The 23,132-nt window shown below is 34.8% G+C and overlaps 2 protein-coding genes across 2 annotated transcripts in view; one reads left to right on the top strand and one right to left on the bottom strand.

Annotated features, from left to right (window-relative positions):
* The window catches only part of sano (serrano), a 100,800-nt gene that overhangs the window by 14,578 nt on the left and 63,090 nt on the right, over positions 1–23,132 (bottom strand). Inside the window, 1 exon segment of the mRNA XM_069499652.1 lies at positions 5,567–5,621. The gene's annotated coding sequence lies outside the window, so the exon portion shown is untranslated.
* The window catches only part of LOC117983752 (transmembrane protease serine 9-like), a 267,133-nt gene that overhangs the window by 203,376 nt on the left and 40,625 nt on the right, over positions 1–23,132 (top strand). The window lies entirely within an intron of this gene.

Genomic DNA, 23,132 nt, shown 5'->3' with positions numbered 1-23,132 from the left:
TTTTAAAAATCAATTAGGTAGCGCTTTTTGCATGCGTTTTTGTGTGATGAATGTCTTGACATGATGTTCAATCTTGTAAAATAAAATAAAATAAAATTTATTTTTATCTAAACGCTATTTTTCATACCGTTAATTTATTTTGTAATAAAAGAACATAGGTTTAATGGATTATCATAAACGGTAAAGAGAACAAAATTTAACTTGTAAGAGCTTATACCGATGGCGTGTTTCTTAGATGCCATCAATGCGGCCGACTAATGCTGTTGACGTTACATGCATTTTCAGTATTAAAAACTAGTCGAGTGCGAGTTAAAAACTTTGATAGTCATTATTTCGTAAACTGTACCTATCGACTTTATTTCCAAAACTGTAGAAAGAAAAAAAAATGGTTAAGCTACCTTAAAAATATGCGTGGCACCTCAGATACAGAGTGCAGAATACAGGTAGCTGACTCCCAGTGCTCAATTTATGTATCGCGAGCGAAAAAGTCGGTTACGGTGAATGATAGATATCTTGGAGCATATTTCAGACAAAGGGGAACAATATGCATCAGTGTCGAGCAACTTAAACAAAATAAAGAAACGTCTTTTAATTCGTTTAAGGTTACTATACCTGCCAGCAGACTGGAATTCTTCTTAGATGGACAGTTTTGGCCTTCTGGTTTGGTGTTTAGAAGATATAAAGAGCGATTCACGAATACCGCCACTAAACACACCAGAATATGATAGTACACCAAACAAATATTAAATTCAACAAAATTAAACAAAATTACCCTAAGGTAAAAAATCAATATTTTAAAGGTAAGGTAAGGTAATAAAATTAAAGTTTAGATTCTAAAATCTAAATTTTAATTTAATTTTATATTTGACCTCTGTAATAATATGGGTACAATTTGCCTGAAATAAATAACATTATTTTTTTATTATATTATTATTAACGGTATGAGGCGGGGGGACACTGCGCACACCCGGGGCTGTGCGGGTATGCACGACTGCCATCTCGACCTGTCGCTTACTACTGCAGGTACCAGAATCGTGTATCAAAAATGATTAGTACCTAACCTTTATGACAAATGATCTTCATCATCATCATGATTAACCCATCGCCGGCTCGCTACAGAGGGTCAGAGGTCACGGGTCTTCTCTCAGAGTGAGAAAGGTTCTCTTCTTCTTCGCTCTGGGCTGGTTTCCGCACTTAAACGTTTCCGTCTGTTGTGCGTGAGTGAGAAGGGTTTTGGCCATAGTCTACCACGCTGGCCATGTGCGGATTGGTAGACTTTACACACCTACGAAAACATTATGGAGAACTTCTCAGGCATGCAGGTTTCTTCACGATGTTTTCCTTCACCGTTAAAGCATGTGATATTTAATTAATTAAAACGCACATAACTCCAAAAAGTCGGAGGTGCATGCCCGGGATCGAACCCCCGACCTCCGATTAGAAGGCGGACGTCCTAACCACTAGGCTATCACAGCTTCACAAATGGCCACTAGGCTATCACAGCTTGACAAATGATATCGGCTTATAATTTATTATTTACCCCGTCAAGCAAATCAGTTATCCCTTATTAGAACAGGATGCTGGTTTAATCAGAACGTATTAATTTCTTCCTGGATAGAGATTTGGTCCAAGATTTCTTATTAACTAACTAGGTACATTAATTTGACTAATTTATAGTAGTAAAACTTGTTTCTGCTTTTTCGTCAAAAAATGCGGCTCATTTATTCGTCGTCACATTAACTTTGACTGACGAACAAATTCGACATTTGGACAGAAAATACATAAACTGACGAAACTTTAATTTTTAATTCGTTAGTTAAAGATTATAATTTTGGCGATTGAAAGGGAATTCTTGATGAAGCAGATAGATTTACAGCAAGAACCTTAAAAGTTGCATACGCCAACCGTGATTCCTTTTTTTTAATTTATAGACTAGCGCTTGGCTGCAATTAGACCTGGTGGCAAGTGATGATGCAGCCTTGAGATACACACACATAGATAATAGTGCGAAAAAATTACTAACCTTAAGTTTATGTCTTGTCCCAAACAACAGCTGTTTAGAATTGATTGAGACGAGGAGCTAATCCAATGTTAATTGAGTTTGAGTTTAACGGATCGCCATTAATAAATAGCGGTAGCACTGCTAAATGTATGGTAAGATCGGATAGGGAAGGGCGGACACGGCGCGGTGTGAGCGGAAACGCGGCGGCAGCGGATAGATATTATAACTGAGTTTTATTCCTTTATTTCAATTTACAAGTAAGGTAATTAGTTCGAAGGTACAAAATGCTCACAGATTGATGTAAATCAAACAAAATAGGTACTGTAAGCTTGTGTGGTTTATATAGAAATGGGGTTGACGTGTCTTTTCTATAGCCAGACGAGGCCACGTTACTATTTTATATAATGTGTCTAAACACGCTCAATGTCTGCATTTATATCAGATATAAACGAACCTTTAAGTACCTAACTAATTACAAGCGTGAGTTTGCACTAAAAACTTACATACAAAAGTTTGTTGAATTTTCGTTAAAATTTCTGACAGATTTAAAGATTTAATTGAAATGTCAAACGAGTTTTTCTTCAGCAAATTACGTGGCAATTCAACGCAGTTTGATATATTAACAGAAAACAGAGTTTGCAACATATTTTTATGTAAATGTTTTGCCCATTGCCAGTGCAAACTCATCATCTGTATCATGAGATTTATTCATCCAAGCATGAGATAAACTCAGGCGACAAGCCGAAGGCTTTACCACGTCAAAAGTTTACTGACATATTATGCGCAGAATGTACCTACGAGTAATATTTGGCCATACTTGTCTTGTCTGCGCACCGCCCCACGCGCCATTATTTTTGACAACAGGCTCTAAGAAATTGAATTTAATATCTTTTGTATGTTTTGTCGTGTTTTTTGAAATGATGATGAAGGAAACATAATATATTATACGATTAGTATTGCAAAAAGTTCAAAGCTAAACAATTTACAGTCCTTCCACCCGCTGCCGCTTTTGTCTTCGACTGATTTACTAAAGGTGTTATTATATTGTACATCATTACAGCATTTAAGCTAGGGCTTTGTAAGCTTAGATGAGAAATTGATAGTGAAATAACAGCCTACTTATAGCGTTATGAGTATTATAATGGTACTTAACGGTTTAATTGGTTCAATGACTTTCATGTTTTATTAAGAGTCTATACTATACCATAACAAATTGAATATTAGAATATTCAATGTTATGGTATTACATCTACAAAGAGTAATCGCTGAATATTGGGATAGGTATGGTTATTATTTAACTATTGTAATATTCTATACATACATGTAACAGGATAAACCAATTACTTACTGACAGACTGACTTATCAACGTACAGCTAAATCTGCTGGATAAAATGTCCTTTGCCAATCCAGCTTCGAAATCCGTTGAGCTAAGTCGATTAATTACAGACTTCATTTCTGATTTGACAACGTCAAAAAACTTTAAATTAGTAACTAAGAGTAATTATATTTTAATAATTCAATCGGTACATTATTTGCAAGGGACAAACGCAGTTGTGGTCATAAAGGAGCACATTGAACTGCGAATTTAAAAATAGTTTTGCAACCCGCTTTCGCTTGTGCAATGTAACCATGCTATTTAACCATCATTACAGTGTTTAAGCACTTTAGGCACACTTCGTAGGCTTAGATGAGGAATTGATAGTGGCATAACATGCTATTATTAGACTAATGGAAGTATTATATTTATATGTTTTCTAATAGCGTTTAACTGTTATTATTTCTGTGAATTATAATTTTGAGGTACGAATTCAATAGTAGGGAGGTAATGGTTGTTGTTGTCAAACTATTGGTAAGTATATTATGAACCGATTTTTCAGGCGCTAAATATTTTTTTAATGAGGAAAGAAAGAGTACCTAAGTAAGAGTAAGGAAAGAAAGAAGTTTTGATAGTTTTTGTGCATTCACTTAAGCGGAGTATTAGAATCAATTTGAATTTATTTGTTTATTTTAATGATAGATGGCCTGTGCCACTTATGATATTATCTCAAGACTCTACCATCGGCATCGGTAAGGAAAGCAGATTGCAGATGTGTTTTATTAAATCTATTAAAAGTTTGCACCTGAAAAAAGCATATTACACAATCGTAGATTATGTACAAGCTATAGTTCGCGACAGGTTGAAATTGCAATCGGTGTATGAGGCGAAGGGACGCCACGCACACCCGCACGTCACCCGCGTTCGCCCGCACCGGGTTAGCGCAGGGGCTGTACGGGTGTGCGGGGCGTTCTCTCCCCGATTGCTATTTCGAGCTGTCACGTACTATTCTTCTATTCTTACAGACATAATATTTCGACATGAAGATGATAGAAAGAGAAGATATTCCTTTTCTGGCGGTTATAAAATATCACAGATTTATAAAATTACAAATTACTTTGATAGAATTATTTTATAATACTTACCAGAGGTTAAAGCTGTTTTCGTAAAGATTACCTCAAACAATCAGAAATACTTTACCTCTTTATTGTTAGTATAGTCATGTAACAAAACCTAGGGCCGAGGTCATGACTAACGTATGATAATTGCTATGTAACCAATCCTTTTGACCCTTACAGTATTTGCGATTCATTGGTCATTCTGACCTCTAGTTAAATTATTGTAAATGTTTTAAAAGACACCAAAAACAAACCTTATGCTTATAAATTTAAAGCCTATAATCTTAATTGTATATATTAAGGCGCGTGAACACTAAAGTAACGATGTACAATTGTACAACGATAGGTCGCTACGTCGCGTTTATTTCTATAAGTCTTTCTTGATGTGCTATTCAATTAAAAATACATTAAATAAAGCTTGATTCCTAGAATTTTGTATTCTTAAAGCGATGCATTGTGCATACCCATGAAGACTAATATTATCCTCACCATTAAATATTTAAATAGGTACGAGAAATATATTTTTCTTACAACTATACTATTTTAACCTACCTATAATGTAAAGAAAAATATCAATCAAAAACGTTAATTTATTTGAATTTATATTTATTTTACATTCATTCAATTAAATGTCAAATATAAATACAAAAGATTTTATAGATATATAGAATATATTTTACATAATATATTAATAAAATAAAACATAAAATTCATGATATTACATTAGACGATCACATCTTAAAACACGTCACGGCAGTGTGTTAAAATTAAAAATAATTAGATACAAATTATTTTTTACTTGATTACGCAAGAAGGCTAGATCAATTAAATCTTAAAAAGGCTCTGTATAAGTATAGTCCGTGACAGGTTGAGATGGCAATCGGGCTAACAGACGGGGGGATGTCCCGCACAGTTCGCACGTCACCGGCGCTCGCCCGTACCGGGATAGCGCGGGGGCTGTGCGGGTATGTGGGGCGTTCCCTCCCCGATTGCCATTTCAACCTATCACGTATCGTGACTTTGTAGCCTCGAGACTTTGTATGTTTGCCCGTTAAGGCTTAGTCTTAAATCTTAGACAGACAGCCTGCCAAAATTGAAGATTGAAGTTGTAGATAGAAAAGTGATTTTACCTTATAAACGCACCTTCTCGTGTACTCGTTTCCTTCACTGGTTAGTTCCCACAATCTGTAACAAAAAATTTTTTTTCTAAAAAAATATAATAATTAATTCTGTTATTGTTCCAGATACTTCAAAAATGGAAGTTAATTAAATAACCTCCACGCTAATAAGTTTCATCCGGATTTGGGCCTCGTGCTTCAGATATCGCAGATTTTATGTGCGTGAAGATAATTTACCTGTACAATATTTCAGCGCATGCGATATATTTACTTAAATAATAATACCCTTAATTTATATACCCCCGTCTAGGATTATAGACGAAACCGAAAAATGACAGCTACAGGATGATTGGTCGACATTTATCTCGCTATTGGCTAAAATGCATTGTTGCAGCAAGCGTACTACGAATTCAGCCAATCACAACAATTGATGTTACAGCAATTATTTATGCAGCTTTTTCGTAATTGAACGTCTATTCAGTTAAAAAAGATGCCTAAATAAATAAACAACAAGACTCATAAAAATAAAATACAAGTCATGCTTAACATGTTTAATAATTATGTATATAGGAAAATGTATTTAATTCCATCTAAGTAAATATTTTTTTTAAACTTATTTCCTTATTCTTTAATTTAGGCTCTAATTGTGCTATTTATTAGTAACTAGCTGATGCCCTAGGCTCGCCCGCGTGGATTTAGGTTTTTAAAAATCCCGAACCGTAAGACTTTGTACACCTTTATTACCTGTTATCTCCCAAAGCCACCATGATCCAAACTTCATAGTTGCTGATCGTTTCTCCCTGTGTTGAGGACAATACGCAGATAAACTCTTAGCTTTAGTAAAATAACGAAGGTCTGGCACGCGCTGGCTCTTAGTTCATTATATTAAAACATTATATTGTTCATTTAAGCAAACATTAGTGTTTGCTTAATTAAATACTACGAAACAGGTATATTTATTTATGTTACTGTTGTACACGTTAATTTTGTAACCATTATTTATTTTTGTTTATCTTAACGGTAGGTACATACTTAAAGAATATTCCAAGACGTTCCTAGTCGTTGGAATGTGTTGCACAAACAAAATATTTTACATGCTCTTTAACATAAATTGCTGCCCACCTGTGGATTTGAATGAATGTATTAACCGATGTACTTCATTGAATGCCTTTTTATTATTTATACCTACGAATATACTAGATATTGTCAGCGACATCTTGCGCGTAGTTTTTATTATAGACAAGTCTAAACTAAGTTTCGGAGTTTTTTACCAAATCAACTGAAATCTAATCAACTAAAGTACATACAAAATAAAACGCTTATTTCCGCGAATTCACCCGCGTGGACTACACAACTTTCAACCCCCTATTTTATCCTCACAGGGGTTGAATTTTCTAAAATCCTTTCTTAGCGCATGGAAAATTCGACCCCTAAAGGGGGTGAAATAGGGGTTTGAAATTTGTGTAGTCCACGCAGACGAAGTCGCGGGCATAAGTTAGTCTATAGATAAGACGTCCGTTGATGACGACAACTTCTAGACCTAACTTTTTTCTTAGCAATCTAAAGATAAATTGACTGGAATTCGTTTACTTCAAGCACTAATCATATCATCCTCGGAACTCGTTAGACCTGTCATGTGAACAAAATTGCGGGCATCTGCTAGTGTTATTACAAAAATAGTCATACTTTTGCATAAAAAACAGCGTGATATGCAAGAAACGCTGCAGGGTGTAATCGCATAAGTATAATATATTGCATTGGATCCGGTGTTCATGGAAAGTACAAAATTATCCATACATGTTTCGATGTGTGCATACATTGATAGATTATGTCTGAAGTGATGGCAATAGATAGCCGCAGGCCCAGTTTGGCCACCACAATAGAACACTCTTAGATCATCACAACACGATGGCCAAAAGTCACCCATATGCAACGATTGACTATGGTTTCATCAATATCAATCTTTATCCATCCACTGTTTAACCAAGCGCCAATTCTTTTAACTTTTCAGTTTTTCAGTCTCCGTTTGTTGAGACGCGGTCTCTACTTTAGGACCTTTCTAGTTCTGCTTCAACTACTATTATGGTTTGCGACGTCACAATATCAGTTGTATTATTTTTTCACCAGGGATATGCGAAGAACCACACCATTTGCACAGATGGGTGGTAACATCTACCATAGAATCACTTGATTTTGATGACTGACTAGATTTACGTAAGTACTATAATATATTCTGTGCTAGAGTTCAGTAAATAAATCACTGGATAAGATTAAAGATATAGGTTATGAACCACATCGAGGAAAAACCTAGGTATTTATCACTAGAAAAAAGCAGTTCGAGACCTGTCAAAAGATATTGTTTACAGTAGTATAAGAAATACAATACAATAATTTCACTTTATATAAGTTAGTAAGCCAATTGGATTTTCTAGGCATTTCTTACATTAATAAACAGAAACAAATTACAGCATGGGTACAAGTTCAATTTGTGCAAAATAACGGACCATAACAAGACCTTTGCTCTCAAAACCCATATTTTACTAACTACCAGTAATGTTTCAATCATGTAGGAATCAAAGCGAGTAACGTTACGTGATTGGCAGGAAATTACATGCCTACGCATAATTTAGGTTAGGGCAAGTAGGGCTGATGAGATGTGAATTCGTACGAGTTCACACATTATAACGTCTACGCTGCTCTACAAAATCACCTAATACAGGATGTAACAGGAATCAGGATGCACAAAGGCCCAACAGTTCAACCGATTTATATTAAGAAATTTGATACAGAGGTAGCTTGCGTCCCAGAAATTGACATTAGCAATTTTTTATCCCAGAATACCAAAAAGTTCCCAGGAGCTTTTTAAAACTAAATCCACTGATGAAGTCACGGACATCAGCTAGTTAGCCATAAAATATTGTTTGTAAGGATTTTTCGGATTTACCACGAATTTTGTTTTTAATGTCAATCAATTAATCGAAATTCTGCACTGATTATATTTTACATTCTTAATTCAATAGTCAATAATAAATTATTATTTATATTGAATTTATTTGCTGGGCACAACTATTTTGGACGACTTGCAACTAAAACTACGAGGGTTTCAAGACTCCCTGGTCCGAGAAGAAGCGCAAAAAAAGTCAGCCTCATAAGTATTTTTCTTTTGATAAAAACTTTAAAACAATATTGGTCAGAGTTGTAGGTTTATTTTTATTTTTTAACCAGCTCTTTACTTATCTACTAAATTATCTGACAGCCAGATAAAATATAAGCTTATGATTGCAATTTTTGTATAGAGTTTTCCTGTTACATGGGTTAAGGCACGATATTGATCGTGTTGTTTTTAGAAGTTTGGACTTATGAAACGATGGAGTATACGACAAGTTGCTTGTTAAAGAAATTTTGATCTTAATATACCTACTCGGACATTACAGCCCTATTCCTAACTATAATGATGTCGCCAATAATAGGCATTAAGGTCTTACTTTCTACATGTCATACAATTGGTGTCGTGTCGGCTAATCGTGCAGTATAAATGGCCAATATTTGACTAACGTACGTGATTAAAAACTCTAAACGGTAGGAATAGAGTCTATAATGCAATAGAAATGGTGTATATTGTACAGTACAATGGGGCAAAGTCAAGAGCTGACCTTTCCCCCACATATCGGTCAGTATCTCATTAACGGGACGGTCAAATGGTCTGTGGTACAAGCTAAAAGCTGTAGAATAACATGATACTGACACATCTAGATACTAAAATTATACATACAGCTACATATTATATATCTATTATATTTCAAAGGTAGTAGCCTCTCAAAATATTGCTTAACAATCATAAACAGGTAGGTATTAACGAGAAAATATTAATGTTAAAGTTTTCTAATATTAATGTTAAATTATTATAATGTACCTAATAGGTTCATTATAATAATGAAATAAAAGTATCATCATCATGATCAAGCAATGTATGAGAAGATCTTAGACCACATAGACTGCTACAATGGCCCAGTGCGGATTGGCAGACTTCACATACCTTTGAGAACATTACGAAGCACTGTCAGGCATGCAGGTTTCCTCATGAATTCCAAGGGAACTCTTTGGTTTCCAGGAATGAAAAGTAGCATGTATCCATATACGGGATGCCGTAAACGGATGTACAGATATTCGGATAATAGAATATCATAAATTAGTACAGACTCCACCACAAACATATTATATTTGGTCCAATAAATTCAATATGAGAAATATAGCTCAACAGGCAACACACTTTATTAGTAGGACTGCAAAATTCACTTTAAAGGTCTTTGATAAATAATAATATTATTGTGAATTTAAAGTGAATTTTTTGCATATTATGCAAAACAATATTTTTCTCAAGTTTTTTCCTTAGAGTAAGTTTAGTCGCTTTTTCCTGGCTTGCACCATACAAGAGTGGGGTCAAAGGCCTTGTCAATATGCGATGCATTTGGTGTTGTATGAAAGTGTTACGAAATGTATAACAATAAGTAGCTGTTGTCAATGTTAGGATCTCGTGTAAAGGAAATATAAATTCTGTCAAGCAAGAACGACGCGATATTTCGGCGAGATTTCAGTCTATTTATCGGAGTACCTTGAACTTTCTAAGCGTTATTGCTGTTATATTATATTATGTATGCGTAGAAAGAAATACTCGTAGCTACAAACTAGATGATACTCGTGACTTCGTCAAAGTATGCTAAAGTATTTATAAATCCGATGAGAATTCTGATTTTCCACGATAAAAATAAGTCTGTGTCCACCTCCACGGTGCAATCTACCTCACGTTAAAATTGGTTAACAGGATGGGTCGTGAAAAGGTAAACAAATGGACAGACTTTTGCCTTTATAATATTAGTATAGAATGAAGAATTTTTACTCGATTAAATAAAACGTTAAATATCTCTGCGATATTTTTTTCATATGGCTTTATGTAACACCTAGATTAACACTGTTAAAGTTCTATTGTGTAACGCTGTTGATTACGAGTAAATGAATAAATATAAATAAATATAAATAAATATAAATAAACAAAACAAAATAAAATATTCTGTCCTTAGCCTTTAATTTCACTGTAAAAATCGCTATTAATTAATTTCTTAACGTGACCCATATAGTGGGTTATTTATTTGCCTTTTAGTTAGCATAACCTGTCAGTTTTGCATATGAAGAGGTCATTTTAGTGTCACTTCCGTAAATATCATGTAACTGTTTCATAATTATTTTATGTAACTTAAAAGTAATTGACTCGTTGATGTCTTTTATATGCAACATTTACAGGCATGCGCCAACTCAAGTTAATTAATAGTTTAAGTGTTAAAATCTTCAACTTTTTTGTATGGAGACAACACATAGTGTAAACAAAATTACACATAAAAACATCAGCCCTTGAATTTGCACATTAGAATCAGGATAATAATTATCTCTCAGGTGGATTGCGCAAAACCTGCATCAATCATTGTTACAATCGCAATTGCTGTGATTAACTCAATTTAAGGTATTCTTGTTGCAACAATGCGGCCAATAGTGAGCGAGCGTCAACCAATCAAAGGTGATTGCGATCGTGACATTGTAGCTATCATTCTACCGCAATCGAGCCACTGATATAAATTAATCTACGATACTTGGGGATTGATATATTGACGACCGAGAGGCCACGTTGGAGTAGGCTTGCCAGTTGCCAGTCTAAAATAAGTATATGTGTGGCAATGATTAAAATGCAACAATCAAGGTCAAAAACTTGAGAGTTAAGGACGAGGCTTCAATATTTAAATCAGAGGTCAGCGGTCAAATGTCTCTTAGCTTTTAGCTAAAGCTATTATTATTGTTATCAGATAAAATATACTTACAATTTGACGGCTAAATTTTGTGACGTGAAGGTCCAAGACTAGAGTTTAACCAGTCTTTTTTTAAAATAAAATTAGCGAGCAAGCGAGCACGCGGGTTGCCTTCGTGTGACTTTATTTTTAGGTAATTTTCTATTTGTGTGTTCATTTTGTATGTGAGAGCCCACAAAAAAATCTATCACAGGAATACCAGGAGTAGGTACGTGCAAAACGTGTTTTTCATAAGAATATTTCCGCATTATTTTTCCTTTCACTAAGGTAGTAGGTATTTCAAATATTTAAATGGTAGATTAGGTATTCAAATAAAGTCACAATCGGTGTTAGCCGGTGTATTCACCATTAACTTCTCAACTCTTTTGTTGATATCAATGCAATTTTCACCTAGAACACAATACTATATTAACAGAATACTACACATATACATTTAGTCAACCTATAGAATAGATAAGCAGATCCGTGCGAAGCCAGAGTGAGCTAGCTAGTCTAAATAAATAAAAGAAAAAGCTGACTGACTGACTGATCTATCAACGCATGGTTCAAACTACTGGACAGATTGGGCTGAAATTTGGTATGCAGATAGCTATTATGAGTTTAACATCAGCTAAGAAAGGATTTTTGAAAATTTAACCCCTAAGGGAGTAAAATAGGGGTTTGAAATTTGTGTAGTCCACGCGGACAAAGTCGCGGGAATATGCTAGTTTGAAATATGATTGAGCACGCGAGATGTTGCAACTTGTTGCAACTAGACAAAATTCATGTCAAAGTGTCGAACATGACAGCTGATAAGATTTGGTAACGCGTGGTAAAAGTCGACGACTTGAATTATTGCTCTTTGAATATTTATGAATTCTGTGTGGGATTTTATACCTACAAAGTGGGTGGAAAAAGAAAGAGTATGGAAAGTGTTAGTTAGCATAATGATTGAGAATCTTTGTAAACTTTCTGTTGTAAAAAATTACGGAGAATTATAAAAAATCTTGAATTTTTGAGCGTTGAATCTCATCAGTGATTAGATACAATATATCTTTGTTAGTACGTTAGTTAAGTTCAGTAGTAATATCAGAGTTAGTACGTTATTTATGATAATAAGTTAGATTTATTTATTTATTGTAACAGTATTAGTTATTAGTGTATTCACTCCCTGGAGGGAAAAGAGGAATACATATCTAAATATATAAAAGGAAAAGGTGACTGACTGACTGATCTATCAACGCACAGCTCAAACTACTGGACGGATCGGGCTGAAATTTGGCATGCAGATAGCTATTACGACGTAGGCACCCGCTAAGAAAGGATTTTTGAAAATTCAACCCCTAAGGGGATTAAATAGTCGTTTAAATTTGTGTAGTCCACGCGGACGAAGTCGCGAGCACAAGCTAATTTAACATCAGGTTATTGTAAAATACCGTTTATAGCCACATAGAGAGTATTTTATATAAATTTCCTTAAGCATAGGTAAATGATGATGTGATCTAGGAGCGAAATCTTAAGTTAGAAAATCCATATCTTATTTTTTAAAAAAAGGTAAGACGTTTTATACGACGACATAATTTTCCATTTTATCTGTTGTGTTAGGAACCCAAAAAGTAAATAAAAATAAACCCAACACACTACGTGATAAAGTATAGATTAGCGTGGTATCTGACTTTGAATTATATTACTTGAGATAGGTACAGGGCACAGGCGACGTTAACGGCCCTAGACAATACCGTGTTTTACGACATCGTAAAAAGTCGTATCGAAGAGTCTCTGTACAGCGGCAGGATACCTTCGATTATATTATTGGCACTGAAATACGAGTTATTTTTTATTATTCAGATACAAATTACAAGCCCTTGACTGCAAGCTCACCCGGTGGTAAGTAATAATGCAGTCTAAGATCGAAGCGGGCCAACCTGGCAGTTTTTATTAAGCCCATACGTACATACCTCTTTGGTTTCTACACGGCATCGTACCGGAACGCTAAATCGCTTGGCGTCACGGCTTTGCCGGTAGGGTGGTAACTAGCCACGGCCGAAGCCTCCCACCAGACCAGGCCAGAAACTAACAGCTGCTATCAGGGCCAAAATGGCGAAAATCAAGTTGCTTCAAAAACAGGTCTGCAATCGTAGGTCCAGCGTGTATAGAGGTCTATACACAGTTATATAAAGGAGAGCAAAAGCTCGGTGACAAAGCTTAGTACAAAAATTAAAGTAGGTACATATTATTTTAATGTATATAACGGGTAAATACCACGATTAATTTATATTTATATTTGTCGATATTTCAACCCAATTGCACGGGTCGTGGTCACGACGGGACTGCGGTGCTGCGAGAGATGAAGTTCGAGCTGTCAAGGGCAGTAGCGAACTACCCTCTTTCTTGTTCTTTACGCTGGAACTTCACGAGCTGTCCGGCAAAAAATCGACAAATAAAAAATTAATCGTGGTATGTACCCATTATATACATTAAAATATCTCTTTAAACCACGAAATAAGCTTAAAATAATTAGGTACCTACTTCCTTTTAGTGTGCCTTTTTAAATTATCTAGGTAAGTACTCAGGTAGGTTTAAATATTCATTATTTTAATACAACACGGCGCGGCGGCGCCAAATAAATTCAATTCTAATTGGGGAAGTTTTTTTTGCATAATTCATGTTCTTTTTTCCATATGATTTTAAACAGGTTATTAGATAAAAATCAGTTGGTTTTAGCCAATAATAATATTTGTCTAGACTAGAACATGAAAGACTGTTAGATACTCATCATCATCATCATGATCAACGCATCGCCTGCTCAATACAGAGAGCGGGTATATCGTGCACTGTAGTGATGACACGGCATCATAGTCTATCACGTGGCTAAGTGCGGATTGGTAGACTTCACACATCTTTGAGAACATTACGGAGAACTCTCAGGCATTTCATCATTTTCCTTCACTGTTAAAGCAAGTGATATTTAAAAGCGAAAAGTTAGAGGCCCGGGATCGAAATCCAGACCTCCAATTAGGAGGCAAACGTCCTAACTACTAGGGGATCACCCATCCACAGCTTCATTAGATAGTTACTACCTACTACACGTTGCGAGAACAGGACGATTTTTGTATGTGTTCCATATTTGAGCGATGTTCGAAGTTTATTATTGATAGCTGCCAGTCATCATTAACAGCGAGTAGAGGTGGTATACCTCCACAGCACCTCAGTGATAGACATAGCTACATGTCCCGGAAAATCAAAGAGTTCTCACGGGATTTTTAAAACACTTACTAATTCCACATGGACGATGCCGCATGGTAACATCTATTTAGTACAAAGATAGTTTGCATTCCGTTAATGGATATAGGCTTATTTTTATCCCAGAAAATCAAAGTATTCCCTTGGGATTAAAAAAAACATAAATCCACCAAGCCATCATCTAGTAAAACTATATAGAACAAATATCCCTTTCGACTGTACCACATACAGGGCGACATAAAATGCCGGAATACAAATAAATTCGATTTACGATACGAGATAGGATGTACATATTACACTGACGTACATTACATAATATGTATATGTATATTATAGGTATCGCCACATTGCATATTATAGTAGGCGAGCCCGAGAGGCTAAGGGATTTACTCGAGCATCTTGGGGCCCTATTTGGTTGTGAAGATTAGGTGTTAAAAAGAAAAAAAGGTTATATTATGATGTATGCCCTTTCACTAGTAGAGAGAGCGTGTACAGGTTTCCAAAAATGTAAAATAAAAATAGTCATGAAGAAATACTCGAGCGCTTCAGACAGTGTATACCATCTTCGCATTATTGTCTTTCCAAAGAAACCGGTTTGGAGCACATCGGTTGGATAGTTTCAAAGTCTATAACGGACACAGGTAGAAACATTTTTTGTTTATAATAATTATAGAGATAAAAATTCACTTTCAGTATACATAGCTATATAAGATATAGTCCGCGACAGGTCGAGATGGCAATCGGGGTATGAGGCGGGGGGGGGGGGGGGGGGCCCGCACACCTGCACGTCACCCGCGCTCGCCCGCGACACAATAATCAAATGATTAATCAATAAAGCAGCATCGTCTGAGGTAGCTACTTATGTACTTGAATAAATATTTTTTATTGTTATTGGACATTGATATTTTATATTTAACTCTTAAATATTATTTGTTACGCCTTGAACTTTTAAAAACTCTACTCTCCGAGCTAAGATGTCAATGTCTAACACAGTATAATAAAATATTATTTAGGTAGGTATAATATGTACTTACTACATAAAAATACTATCTATCCCCTTAGAGCTAGAGGGTCGCCCCAAACCGAGACATCGCGAAAAGCTACTTTTACTCGACTGTCTAAAAAAAGGAGTGTAATGCTTTGAGTGTTCATGTACCTATGTATGTAAGTTTCTTTGTTTCAGCGTAACATCTAAATGCCTGAACACATTGATTGAACAGATTTGGATGTCAGGGGTATCGTTAAAATCCTTAGCCTCGATTGCCATCTCGATCTGTCGCGTACTATAGGTAGATACATCATCCCAAGTGACACTAGCTATTTTTTTTGGAAAACTCAATATGGTGGCTGTATGGCGGGCGCACTTTTCGAGTTCGCTTTTTGGCAGGGTAGGATTTTAGTTATTCCTAAAATAATTTTGACATGAACTAACATTTCGTATTTGTTTTGCAGAGCTCAATAATAGTTGATTAGAGTGTGGCTCTATAAAATATAGAATGACGTCACTGATATGTTGTCTATTGAAACAAAAGGCGTGGTTTCCTAGAAAGCCAGGTCCAGGAAACCAGAGCTTTATTCGTGTCATCAATTTGTCACTCAGTCAAAGACAACAAAACAATCACTCTTAAATAGTGGTTGTTATCGTAATCTTGAACAATAACTGTAAACAGAGTCATGTCGGTCTGTCTGTCCATTATCCCATACCCCGTTACCGGCCGCCGGCGGTTAGTTTCCGAGAGATGACGGTTGACCTGACCTTAGTGCGGGTTCGGTTCTCGGCCATTATTTTCTGCTTGAGCTGTGTTTATGTCTCCGTCACAAAATAAATGTGTTTAGTTGTCGAGAGAGTCGAGAGATATTACTTTTTCAAACATAAGTAGCGGTTTTTCAATAATTTATGTCATCGTCGTCCGTTCGCTCGTATAAGCTCGTACTTATTTATAGAAGTATTGTGTGTTAGTGAATATCAACAAAAAGTTTCAAATGTTTGTTTGTTTAATTTCCTACTGTGGACTAGGAAATAATATTATGACGTAGGTAGATATATTTAATTAAAAATACCAAAAATTTAATTCAAATTTCGAGACAAAAGAACCGTCATTGAACATAGGATAGATCACTCTAGTAACAATTAGCGACTCTGAGTACGGCTGTAAATAATATGTCATCTTTATTCTTAACTTAGACGTAGAATTTGGTCTGAGAGCAGCTCGCTCCGACTTCGTCTTCTGGTTTGAACAATTATAAATATAATAAATAATATCATAAAAGACAGTGTTCATTTAGACTGGAATAATGTACCTTTCAAATATGGTGAAAGAATTTTTCAAATAAGTGCAGTGATTCCGGTGATTATCCTCCACATACACACCAAGTCACAAAATACGTATTCTTTCTTGGTAGTATTAACTTATAGATTTTATTCTTAGGTAGTTCACCACAAGACGTCAGAAGTCAGGACTGATCATGCAGATTAAATAATAAGGATCTTTGTTCTTTCTTCTAGATATATTTATTGGAGGTAAAGCTTCAATATTATATCTCTCTTATATTTACTTCTTATATTTTATGGCAGGTAATCGGGAACTCATAAGGAACTAGCAGATGAAAAATAAAACTTTTCAATAAAAACACCTTTTAGGGATAATAAATGGAGTAATATTTATATTACTACGACTTGACATTTATATAGAGGTCAGCTCTTTGTGAACGGCGTAAAAATGATGGAGGACCTTGTTTGGTCATCAGATTTATCAATCTTCATTGTTTATGCATGGAATCAAATTACATTGCAGTTATTTGAGATTGAAGTATTAAGTAAGATGCAAAATAACAGATACCTTACTTATATTTTTTTTAATAAAAGCACTGTTGAATATTGTTCAACCTTCTATATCAATTTTATCAACCTCCCAGTGTCTCCGATTTCAGTGAACTAATTTTAATTTAATCAGTACCCATATTATAAACGCGAAAGTGTGTTTGTTTATTGGTTTGTTGGTTTGTCCTTTAATCACGTCGCAACAGAGCAACTGGTCGAAGTGATTTTTATATGGGTATATTATTTAAAGACCTGTAGAGTGATATAGGCTACTTTTTATCCCAGGAAATCAAAGATTTCCCCACGGTATTTTTAAAATACTAAATCCACGCGTACGAAGTCGTGGGCATCAGCTAGTTATTAATATTTTAATATGATTATAATAATATTGTGTCCTGAAAATTTAAAACTTGAATTAGAAACCTACTTACTAGAAATGATACCGTGATAGCAAACTAAAATAATATTATGATAAGTAGTTCATTTGTTTGCAAAAAGCAGTATTTAACCACCGTTTCTATCAATCATCACACAATTTTTATCATAAAAAAAAACCTACTGGGTAAGTCTTATGAAAAAAAAATTTTTTTTGGAACTCCGGGAGAGCAGGTAGGTAAAGGTATCAACTTTTTCGCTTTATAAAAACGCGTGCGCAGATTATTATATTTTTGAGTCCAAATTATTTTGGTTGTCACTCAAAACTTAATGACTTCATCTTTCTCCTCAGCATTTTTGCGTAAAACTTGTTACACACTGTTCGAATAACATTCGTCTTTTTAAAACTAAGGACGCATTAAATATTTGTGCTGTAACTTGTAATATTCGAACAGTCAGGTTTAAAGGATAGAATAAGTAGTATAGTACAAGTACTTATAGGAAATATTCCCATGCCTGCTACTATTTATCAAAGCGGTCTAAGTCTAAAATCCGCAAATGCAATGTGCTTAAATAACATTAAGCTCACTTTGTACAGACAGTAGCAAAACGCACATCAAACGCCTGTCATCTGAGCTAAGCCTAACATAAACTTGAATACGACATAAATTACGTGAGAGCCCCTCGCGAGTTGTGACGCAGGTGTGTGTTTGTCTTTATAATTGCGCTCTCGAGTAATGTGGTAATCTCATTACGTTTTTGTACGAGTTCAACGTCCTGTAAATATATCAGGTGCTATCCTGCCGTTGTTATTTTTTTGGCTCTAAAGTTTTTATGAAGCTTATGGAAGATACACCCGCACAGCCCACGCGTTAACCCGGTGCGGGCGAGCGCGGTTGACGTGCGGGTGTGCGGGGCGTCCCCCGCCTCTTATCCCGATTGCCATCTCGACCTGTCGTGTACTATAGGTACCTAACTTCAATTACTATACCTACTAATTTAGTAAGACTAAGTCGCAGACTGAGGTCGCAGGTATGGTATCTATTTGGTAATTGGTACAGAGATAGCTTGCATGCCAGATAGGACATACCTACCTAACGTAAGTAACTTTTTATCCCGGAAAAATTAAGATTATCCACGGGGGTTTTAAAAACCTACCACGCGGACAAAGTCGCAGGCATCGTCTAGTAAAAGCTAAAACACATTCATAGAAATATAAATCTCATCTGAAAATTGGTCTAGTTGTTTTGAGGGAAAATACATGTTACAGGTTTTCAGTTGTGGATTAAAAAGAAAAAGTATAAAATCAAATCAGTGAAAATGTAATCGATAATATTAAATCGAAATCGAACAGTGTTTCCGTTTTCGCTTGTTCTATGGCAATCATTTAAACCGACAGGTGTTATGCATAATTTACTAAAATGTCCGAAGCGCAGGTGCTAATTCGGTTCAAAGTCAAGACCACGCAAAATGCCAATTCAAATAAACAGATTTCTAAGGCCAAATGCCAAATACGTGAAAGTTTCCATAATTTGCGGCAAATATGTCAAGATAGTTCTTTTTGCGTTTCTATGATAGATTGCCTAGATTAATCTGCCTAAGTATACCTAACTTTTTATACAACTCTTTCACATCTTCTCTATAATATAAAAATGAATCACTAAATGTGTTGCTCATCGCAAATCTCGAGAACCGCTGAACCGATTTCGCTAATTCTTGTTTTATAATATTCCTTGAAGTACGAGGATGGTTCTTACGGAGAAAAAAATTTTAAAAAAATCCTGTAAAGAGTCGACTGTTAGGCGGCACGAAGTTCGCCGGGGCAGCTAGTTAGTAATAAATATAAGAATTTTATAATAGCTCTAGTTTGCGACACAAAATGCGTCAGCAAGTTATAGTGACTTTTTTAAATATTCAATCAAAACCTATTCGAGTCGGCTCAGGTACTTATCATGAATGGAGGTGTCTGATAGTTTGTATGGTAATTCTTGTGTATTGCGAGAGACTTAGAGCTTGGACATCAAAATTTCTATGGGCTCTGCTCTGAGGTCACATAAGTGATAGTTCGTATGAATGTTTAACCTGTTTTTCAATTGATTTATCAATATAATCGTCTGGTATACACTCTCGAAACCAGGGTAGGTACACTCTCATTTCAACAAGCGTGGTGGTGAATGCTAAACAAGTGAAAGTCTAATGGGCGATATTCCAAAAGTCGTTAACATAGTGTTCATGTGATTAAGAAGATATATTAATATGTATGTTTATTTTGTTGTGTAATAATATGGTTAAGAGCATAATATTATTATGTAACTTCTGGCTTTCTCTTATTTTCTCATGGTATTTCGCAATAACATGGTTATGAATTTATTAATGAAAATAGGTATCAATAAAATCAATTCGTTTTGTTTTTAGACGTACAAATATTATTTAGCCTTCTATTAATTTTACAATTTAGTTAATTATTGAATATGGCCTTAATATATCAATTTACAGTCTAGTCTTCCTATTTATTAAAATCTTACATTTTGCACAATCATTGGAATATTCAGGCTACAAGAATAGAAACAAAGTTTTTTTGAAAAAAGAAGGTGTTACAGGTGTAACAATAGTAAACAAAACTACATAAATAACTGGAAATAAAAACTAAATATGCATAAAAGGAGTTTAATATTGACGATCACTTGAAAACAGATATAAACTCAAGAGCTTCTAAGAAATATGTACTTTATATAGGTACATTATGACATACATTACGTATAAATGTACTCGATAGTGGTGCGCTATGTCGATAAATTCTTATCGATATGCTAATGTACCCATAAATTATTTACGACTTTCATCCTAGGAAAGGGTTCTGTAAATTAACATGCCATGTTTAGATTTTATAGCAAAGCTGTTATTGCTATTGCGTATCAAAATATTTAACTAGCTAAAGTAATAGATGTGGGGAGCGACTTTAATGAACCTGTTCTGATAAAATTGTATCATGAATTTGAAGTATCGTACAGTTAAAACATGAATCAACCTAAAGAAAAAACATTAAATTGGTTTTTTTCGATTATTTTATAAAGTCTTTGCGTTTATTTTACTATGGGTAGTTATCTTTTAATAAGTAGTTTTTTTCTACAACTGTTTTATTTTAACTTCAAATAAGGTTTTGATTTTAAAACATAGCTACCACAACTTTGTTTTACTATCAATGAATTTAAATCAGAAGTCAGAAGAAAAATCATTTGGGTCTAGATAGACAGGCAAGTTAAACAATGGTTATTTAAATATCGACATAGATCAACAAGGCACATCTCTTGGGAACGCTAAGCGATATGTCACTGCGCCTACGCGGATTCCTATCGCTTGTCACAGCCTAGATAACCTTGATGACCTGAATACACTCGACATTACACTGGGGACCTAAGTGTTGATAATTGTTTTGAGGTATTCTCTATTCTTGTATCACAGAATCCTCTTTATATAGCTAGGCTGTGGTTTTATTTGTTTGCGGTAGAGCTTTACTGATAAAGTAGAGTCTACACAACATTATACTCGGTAGGAAAGACGTTTTGAACCAGAAATGGTAGATCATTTTACGATTTAAAAGTATTTGTAAAAGTTTAATTGATTAAAAATGTTTTTATTTATTTATCTGTCACGTTTTAATCACCTTTTACATTTAACCTACGCTCTACAATATTCTTTGTTACCCCCATACCCCTTATTTTTCTACTAGCTCATTTAGAGCTATCTAGTACTTATCCGCATGGATTTATGTAAATATGCCGTAGGAAATCTTTGTTAATGTGGGATAAAAGTATCCGTTGTCGGTCTCCAGGATGTAAGTTATTTCTATGCCTTTCGTCAAGATCGTTTCGGTGACAGACAGACACACTTTCGTATCTGTAATATCATTAACAAATGTTTTTGTTTTTCAATTTCTTTTATTGTTTTTAATATTCTACTCTGTAAGGGGAGAGCACTGATGCCTATAACACGGGTGTACAACTTATTTTAGGCATCAGTGGCTTCACCTAATTTTGGCGTGCAATAATGGTGAAAAAATAAATGATTTATTTATTTATTTATAGACGTTATAATAATATGTGTATATTGTAATAAATAAATTCTGGATAGTATGGAATCGATCATCATTTATATATCCGTACCTAACTGAAAAAAACTATGAAATATGTTTCATCGTTGTAGAAGCACATTCTGATTTTGTGTAATTACGTAGAACAAGATTCATCACAATATTCTTAGGCATTGGAGATACTTGGTTCGTAAAGCATAATTTAGGCAAGTATACAAACTTTTACCTCTAACGTTTCTATGTATGTAATGTATGTGTGCATTAATAATATCTTCTCAAGTTGTGATGACATTTTGTAATTCACAAAGCAGGTCAAATGACCTCAGGCATTTGAGTGTTTGGTGCGATTTGTGTGTATACTCCATAATTTTTATTTTGCTGGAAAATTCCTGATCAACAATATTTTCTAAATATTTTTTATTAAGTAGGCAGTGACTGAACCGTGGTCTAGCTGGTCGATGGCGCTCCAGGCGCCACACCCAGAGGAGAGGTTCGAATCCTACCGGTGCCGGAATTTTTTATATGCATTTAAATAATATTATTAAGAAATTTCCTTAAAGTGTAGGAAAAATAGGTACAAACACTATCATAAAAATTATAAAAAATATTTTCATTTTTTGTTCTGGCAAATGTACAATTTTACAGCTTTTTAAGATTATAATTTAAGTACTTCACAGAAATTCTTTAGGTGAAATAACTTTTGTAGTGAAATATATTTCGTAGTTTCGCAATCATAAAATATTTTATAGTTAATGCTATTAATTAAGTAAATCTAATTTGAAAATTTTTAGGTTTGATTAAAGCAAAAATTAGATTTTTCTATATTTTGAAATGTCAGATTGGATATCAGAATGGCTTGCCTTACTAACGTGAACGTCCAAAGGGCCTAATTGTCTTGTATTTCCGAAGCCCAATGGCCACCCTAAACAGCCGTGGCATGTGCGCTCATACTCTATCGGTACGGTACTTTGCTTATGTATTGAATAAAATATGCTCTATGACTTATGAATACTACATATGTACAGTATACCATGTGATCGTACAGTTACCTTTTATTGGTGGTAAAGTTTCGCGTAGGATCGTTTGTGTGCCACCCATGCGTACAATTAGGTATAAACAGGAAGCTCGGTCACGATTTTAAAGGGTACCTTACTACCTATTAATTATTGTGTGCTTCCAATAATAATCGGTAGAATTGATACGTGATAAAAAGGT

Source organism: Maniola hyperantus, chromosome 7, assembly GCF_902806685.2.
Source record: "Maniola hyperantus chromosome 7, iAphHyp1.2, whole genome shotgun sequence".
NCBI lineage: Eukaryota > Metazoa > Arthropoda > Insecta > Lepidoptera > Nymphalidae > Maniola > Maniola hyperantus.
The sequence above is the reverse complement of the archived record's forward strand: the minus strand, read 5'-3'. Positions and strand labels throughout refer to the sequence as shown.